General features: G+C 44.9%; 1 pseudogene; it reads left to right on the top strand.

Annotated features, from left to right (window-relative positions):
• Positions 1-1797: 1797 nt before the first annotated feature.
• LOC116080523 overlaps positions 1798-7730 on the top strand; it is a 36436-nt pseudogene continuing 30503 nt past the window's right edge.

The raw sequence follows: 7730 nt of genomic DNA, 5'->3' as shown, positions 1-7730 counted from the left end.
GGAGGATGATGGGCGGAGAGTCAGACACTGACACAGGATTAGTGCCGCAGTCATGGTGGGCAGAGGTGAAAGTATGGGGATTCACGGAAAATAGTTATTTTTAGAGGAACAGGGCAAGCATCGGTCTTGATGGACAGTTTTCTTCTTATTTTATTTTACTTGAAGTAAGGCCTCCAACTTGCCGTTGCATTTCCGACCTTCCTCCGGCTCTCTGCCTCCTTAGGGCTAGGATTACAAGGGTGGGGTCACCACTCCCGTTTTATGTGGTACTGGGGATCCTACCCAGGGTTTGAGTATGCTACCTGTCACCATCCACAGGTACCCCCAACAAAAGCAATTTAAGAGGAGAAAAAAGTTATTCTTGCTTACAGCGAGTCCTGGCTGGATAAGCTCGAAGCAGTTGATCAGAGATGCAGAGAGCTATCCCAAGCTCCCGTCAAGAACTGCCCTTCCCTCCTTTAGAGAGTCTTCCCACTTCCTTTAGAATAATCAGGATAATACCTCACAGGACAGGCAAGCCCAAGAGCGAACTAAATAATCCCTCTCAGGTGTGCCTGCAGCCTTGTCTCCAGGGCGACTCCAGAGCAAGCAGAGGTGTAAATATCACACACAGCATCAGGAAAGCGCTCTGCCATTGAGCCCTGCTTCCAGACCTGTTTGTCTAATCCTCTGTCTCTTAAGAGACATAATTAACTAAACGAGAAGCCACTGGCTTGCAGATAAAAAATGTAAAACAGCAAGGCCCTGAAGTGAGACATCAACTCATATGTCTACCTTGAAGGCCCCAAAGTTATTGAAGCTGCTTCATCCCAGCGCAGTGTCTTTAGTTTGGGTAAACTGTAGATCTGTTAGGGGATCAAGCTGTGACCCTGCTGTCCCCACAGTATGGCATAACATAGGCATAAACAACCAGAAGGGGGAAAACGAGAAAATTACTATATAATGCCTTTATATTTTCTCTGTATATCCTAAATGTACATCACTTAGCATGTCTGTGTAAGAGTCCTGCTATATGGGCCAAAATGACTTCATATTTACAATCCCTGTGCCCTATCATCTCCAATGCTATATTACAGGTATGCACCACAATACCCAGCTTCAATACTGTAATTGTTTTTTTTTAAAGATTTATTTATTTATTTTATATATATTAGTACACCATTGCTCTCTTCAGACACACCAGAAGAGGGCATCAGACCCCATTACAGATGATTGTGAGCCACCGCTGGAAGAGCAGTCAGTGCTCTTAACGGCTAAGCCATCTCTTCAGCCTGATACTGTAATTCTTAATTCATGACTACTATTTTACCAAAGTATTCGGTAAGTCATTCTTACTCTTTCAAGCAGAGGAACACAAGCTGAATGAGGTGACACATCCCTACAATCCTACTCAGGAGGTAGAGGTGGGGGATCAGGAGTTCAAGATTACCCTCAGCCTGTGTGGACTTTTATGCTACATGAGATTGTGTCACAAAGACAAAAATAGGGGGTCGGAGGAGATGACCTAGTTGGTAAAAGTATTTGATGTGCAAGCATTAGGAACTGAGCTCAGGTCCCCAGTACCCAGGTGAAAAGCTGGGCATGGTGGTGTATTATGTCGTCCCCAGCACTTGTGATGGGAGGGGCACAGAAACAAAAGAATTCCTGTGGGCTTCCTACCTACTAGTCTACCCAAGTCAGCAAACTCCAGGTTCAGTGATACCCAACGTCAACTTCTACACACACACACACACACACACACACACACACACACACACACATTGAAAAGGCTAGGCTGACTCTGTGACAGGCTGCAAAATGGCAGTTCAGGAGACAAGACCTAAATCTGTTTCTAAGAACTGGGCAAGTCCAGGTAAGTCCAGGCCTCAGAAGCTGCCCCACCACCTGGTCCGAGGCAAGGACAATGGGTCAGCAGCAGTTTCCAGACTTCCTCAGCAAGTTTCCAGCCCCACTCTGGTAATGGAATATCTCTACAGATGGAGCAAGATAAAGGTCACCTACCTCTGAGTCCCCTAATGTGCTTTGAATCTAGCCCACAGAGACCCCAGCATGCTGGACTTCTGCAGCATAAAACATTCTTTGTGTTTTCACACTACTGGAGTCAAGGGTATCATTCTTCAGCAAGCAAATCATGAACCCTTACGACACTCACACACAACACATAACACACACCAAGCAATCCACGTACACCAAGTGGTACACATAACCTCAATACTTGAGGCTTAGATCATTTTGTGTTTGAAGCCAAGGATAGGGTGTAGCTCAGTCATAGAGCAAAGCCCTAAGTTCAACCCTTAGAACTAAATTGAAGGAAAGCAAGAAAAGACAGAGAATCTAAACCCAATATCATCATAAGGAAGGAAGGGAGGAACATCAGGGTAGAGGTCAATGAAAGAGAGATCAGAAACACATGATAGAAAAACAAGAGACCACCAATGGGGGCAAAAACTGATCTGGCTTTTAGAAGAGAGACAAGACAAGCTATTAGCTAGGCTTAGCAAGAAAAAAAACTTCATTATTAACATCAGAGGTGAAGGGCACATGACTACTGACTTTCCAGAAATAGAATCACAGGGAATGTCTTGAGCGTTGTGTGCGGACTAATTATGTAACAAAGACAGAAACTGCAACATTGACTCAAAAGAACTGAACACCTGAATAGACAGACAAGGATACAGAAATTTAATTGGTTGCAAATAAAAACCCCATAGGACACAGCACTCCCCTCACCTTCATGGGGTGGCTGAATTCAATCCCTAAATGAGACCACAGAGAAAAGCCTGAACGTTTGGCTTTTTTATGAATTAAATGAATGAAAGGGCTGCCAAGTGTCTCTCACAGGTGACCGATTTGCCTTCAACTCCAGCTGCTGGGGATGTAGCATCCTCCTCTGGCTCCCACAGGCACCTATACTCATGTGCACATATCCATACAGGGACCCACAGCATACACATAATTTTTAAAAAATAAAATAAATCTTTTTTTGTTTTTGTTTTTTGGTGTTTTTGTTTGTTTGTTTGTTTGTTTGAGACAGGGTTTCTCTGCATAGCCCTGGCTGTCCTGGAACTCACTCTGTAGACCAGGCTAGCCTTGAACTCAGAAATCCACCTGTCTTTGCCTCCCAAGTGGTGGGATTAAAGGTATACGCCACTACTGCCCGGCCAAAATAAATCTTTAAAGAGGAATAATTAAAATCCTTCACAAGTTTCTCCAAAAGGGGAGTGACTATTTCTTAATTCACCTGGAGGCTAGTGTGTTACACTGATACCAAAACCAAAGCACAAGCTGGGTGTTGTGATGTGCGTTGGTAATCCCAGCACTTAGGAGGCCAAGGCAGGGTTATGAGTTCAGTACTAGCCTTGGCCTCACAGTAGGACCATGACTTCTCACCTATGATGGACTCTGTTTAGATGCTTACCCAGGATTTATGCCCAATTTCTTCCTTAACAAGCAAGGCCCCGGTTTTGCTCATGAGTCTCTTTGCCAGAAGAGTCGACACTTCCAAACCCGAGGAATCTTGCCTGGCCTTGAGGGAGCCAGCAGTCAGTCCATCCTTGTCAGTGGCTGGTGTGAGGAAGCTCTGCTGGAGAGCTGGGGGGTGGGGTCTCTCCCGTTGCATAGGGCTGGCACATTCTCCTCAGAACCTGCACCCTGTGATGTGTCACTGCTGAGCAGGGCATCTGATGTTCAGGAGGATGGTGAGTGCAGTGAGGGTGAAGGGATGGCAAGTTCCTGCAACATTGTAAAGAGAGCAGTATGCTTAGCATATGTTTTATGGTTTTTTTTTTTTAAACTATGTATACTACTTTATATGTGTGTCAATGTGGACTGAGCGTACCCAGGAGCCCAAAGAAGTCAGAAGTGTCAGATCCCCTGGAACTGTAGTTACAGATGGTCATGACCTGCTACACAGGTGCTACCAACCAAACCCTAGTCCTCTAAAAAAGCAACCGGTGCTCTTAGAGGCTGAGCCACTTCTCTAGTTCCTAGTACATATGTCAAAGACAGAGCTGCAGAATTCATGCAGGGAAAGCACCTATAAACATTAAAAAATAAAATAAAAATATAGTGCCAGAAAGCGAGGGAGGCTGGAGGTGGGGTAAGATCAAGGCAGCAATAACTCAGAATGTTTGGCTTTAACCTGGAAATTCCTTTGGCATTTGCTAAGGTGAGGAGTGGGAAGTCAGCCCTGAGAGAGTAGTAGGAGGTGCCTCCTCCAAGTGGAGAGATCCAAGAGGCAGTTAGTTGTGCTTGGGGTATAGTGGCGAGGTATCTGAAGATACCAACACGTAGACAGTGTTAACTTCATGAGACTAAACGAAGACCATCAGTGGGTATGGGAGGGGGCAGAGACTGAGGCCTGAGCTCTAGGTGGCTGTCATGGCTGAGAAGTTTTATGTAGATAAGAAAACACATCGCTCAGCAAAATAGATTTTTTTTTAAAAAAATTATAAACAGATCAATATCTGAGTTTTAATTAAATAGTAGTTCAGAATGATTTTAAAATCCAATTTGCTGAATGCCAGGTCTCTGTGTATATTATCCAACTTAATTCTCACCGAATCTAACTACTAATTTAGAAGCACCAGTTAAGTAATTGCAAAGTACCATTACACAAGTTGAAATAAAAATAAAACCTGGTTTAAGTAGGGCTGTGGGAAAATAGATGCCCTGCTGGGGCTGGTGTCAGGGAACTGGAGGGGAGTGAGGAGAAAACAGACCAAACCCCTCTCAGCAGTCTTTGCTCTTATGTATGGAGGATAAGTTCTGTATGTGGGTTGTAGTGCTGTCAATAAGCAAGGGAAACTGCAAATGACCCAAGACCTTGTGAAATTGCTACAATGCATTAACATTTCAGGATGGCCACTTAACCATTAAGAATGGCAAGAATGTGGACTGTTGACACAGGCAGTCAGATTTGTCCCAGTGTGGTCGGTTGCTTCCTATCGAGGGCAGGACTTCAGCCAATTCATCTCAGTAAAGGGAAATTTACTACAGAGAGGAATCCTGTGGCTCCAAGGGCAACAGATAGACCCAGATCCCTAGAAGGCTGGCCATGCAGAGCTGTGCAATCATCAGGATGGGCGTTGCCTCTGCTGACCACGAGTTTATTCCTCTCTTGCTTCTCTCTGCATATCTGCTTTGCACATCACTTTCCGTTGGCTCACCAGCCCCAGTAGTACCAGAGGGGCTTGCTGCTGCCTTCAGTTTACAGGGATTTATAGTTTAAGGAACTTTGGTAGAAGGAGAGTCCCACTCAGGGGAGAGCTGGAATAAGTGCTGGTGGCAGGCAGGACAGTGGTTAGGGGAAAAAAAAAACAGGCTTAGCCTGAAAGCAGAACGTTCTTTAAAGATTTACAGACAGTTAATAGTAATGGTCGACGGGGAAGGGAGAGACATTTTCTTCAGTGGAGATTTGTAAGATGCCATGTCCCTGTAGATTATTCTTTACACACATACATACATACACACACACATACACACACACACACACACACAGAGAGAGAGAGAGAGAGAGAGAGAGAGAGAGAGAGAGACAGAGACAGAGACAGAGACAGAGACAGAGACAGAGACAGAGAGGTATTAGCAATATGTGATCATCAAGAACATTCTACTAAAAGACAGCAGAAAGCAAATGACATACCGTAACCCATTTCTGTCTTTTGAAAGGTACATTAATAGACATTTTTCAGATGTCTTTCCCCCTGTAAAACTCCTTGTATTCTTAATTTTTTTGAAGAATTATTTATTTTATTATATGTGTACACTGTAGCTGTCCTCAGACACACCAGAAGAGGATATCAGAACCTATTACAGATGGTTGTGAGCCACCATGTGGTTGCTGGGAATTGAACTCAAGACCTACTGGAAGAGCAGTCAGTGCCCCTAACTGCTGAGCCATCTCTCCAGCCCGTATTCTTAATTTAAAAAATTTATTTCAGAATATTCACTGAGTGGTTTTCCCTGGAATGTAAAGAGATAAATGTCCAAGTGCTACTGGGTGGCCTATGAACACCAACTCAGACCCAGAAGATGGCTTGGAAGAACTCCCAAGAACAAATGGAGGCTGATGGGCAGCTCATTTGTGGCTGCAATCTCATGTTTACAGTGAAATGGTCCTTCCATTGAGTCTAATAGGCCGACTGCCTAGCGAGTTCCAAGGATTCCACATCTCCACCTCCCCAGAGAGTGCTGGGATTTAGGCTTTCTTAACGTCAGTGCTGTGGACTGAACTCAGGTCTTCATGCATATGCAGTAAGCACTTTACTGTTGAGAAAAATATTAGTAGGGGGTTTCTACCCCACCTGGGATCAGTTCTCAGTAAAAGACCCAAAGCTTTTATATTTGTGATAAGCCTTTAAAGCCCCAGAGCTGGGCAGGTATCTACCCTCCGAGCTGTTAGTTTCTACTTCCCTATCAATAACCCGAGTTCCGCCTGGGCGGCTCTTTCTCTGATTGGCCAGCCTTCATGGCCATGTTTTCATGAGTCACTTACCTCATGGTGTATTCTCTACTCTCCACCTGCTCTCTCCTTGTGGCCTCTGCTTAGATCCCAAGCCCTGCAGCCAAATCCCACCTACCTCTCTTCTGCCCAACTATAAGCTGTAGGCATCTTTATTGACCAATCAGAGATAACTTGGTGTGAGGATCTCTGCATCCAGGAGGCAACCAGGGCCAGTATTAGCATTACAATACATAGCAACTGACCAAATCTCAACACTTGACTGATGTAGCCATCTCCCTAGCCTACCGTACCATTTTATATGCTGTGCTGGAGATAATTGTGAATATATCTGTCTTATCCGTGGGCAGGGGATATGTTCATTGTCTTTGGCCTTTGGTATCAATACAGTGCTTACCAAACTGTAGGCACGTAGCAGATGTTAGTAACGCATTGAACGCCTTGTGTGTTTATTTGCTGGTTTGTTCCTTATTGATGGTAAGGGAAGAAATATTGAAGAGGGGGAGGGTGAGAGGGATGGAGGAGGGAGACTGTAAGCACACAGCTGCCCAAAGCACAGCTTCTCCTCCTCTTCTCCTTCTGAGGCTCCAGTGATCCTTGTTTAGTATGCAGGGTAGCCAGGATTACAGATCCAGGTATCTCACCATGCCCAGCTCAGAAGCATACCATCTTTTTAAGAATGAAAGAGTCTCACAAAATGTTCATGAATATGTGTAGAGAATGCTGACTTCACTACCACACTAGCTTTCCACCTATTGAATGCTTGAATTGGCATGCAATTTAACACACATGCTCCGCAACACTGGTGGGCAGTCTGCCAGGTGCCCTGACTTATCTGATACCAGACTCTCTGGAGGAGCAATGCACTCAATTGTCCTGTCTGCAGCTGGAGTGGAGACAGGCACTGGGTCTTGGGTTCTGTCTCATCTTGCTCAGCCCTGTGATAAATGCTGACTACTTTGTCTCTGCCTGTTCTGACCAGGCCAGTCCTATCCTGCCTGCTATTCATCCTGGGTTCCTGCTGCCACACTGGCTTGGCATAGCTTAGGGGCTATTGGCTCCACACCAGGTCCTGTTACTCTGCCCCTTCCAAGTCCACACATGGAGAATGTGATTTGTTTATTCAAATTCTTCCAGGAACCAGAATTCATAGAACTTGGGAATGGTCCTCCTGTCTCTGCTGTGGAATCGTGTGTGAAAGTCATCACAGCAACCTTGTATGATTCCAGCTGTGAGTGACTAGATATAATATATATATTATATATGT

The sequence above is a fragment of the Mastomys coucha genome, unplaced genomic scaffold (assembly GCF_008632895.1).
Source record: "Mastomys coucha isolate ucsf_1 unplaced genomic scaffold, UCSF_Mcou_1 pScaffold6, whole genome shotgun sequence".
Taxonomy (NCBI): domain Eukaryota; kingdom Metazoa; phylum Chordata; class Mammalia; order Rodentia; family Muridae; genus Mastomys; species Mastomys coucha.
This window is presented reverse-complemented; position numbering and strand designations above follow the sequence as displayed.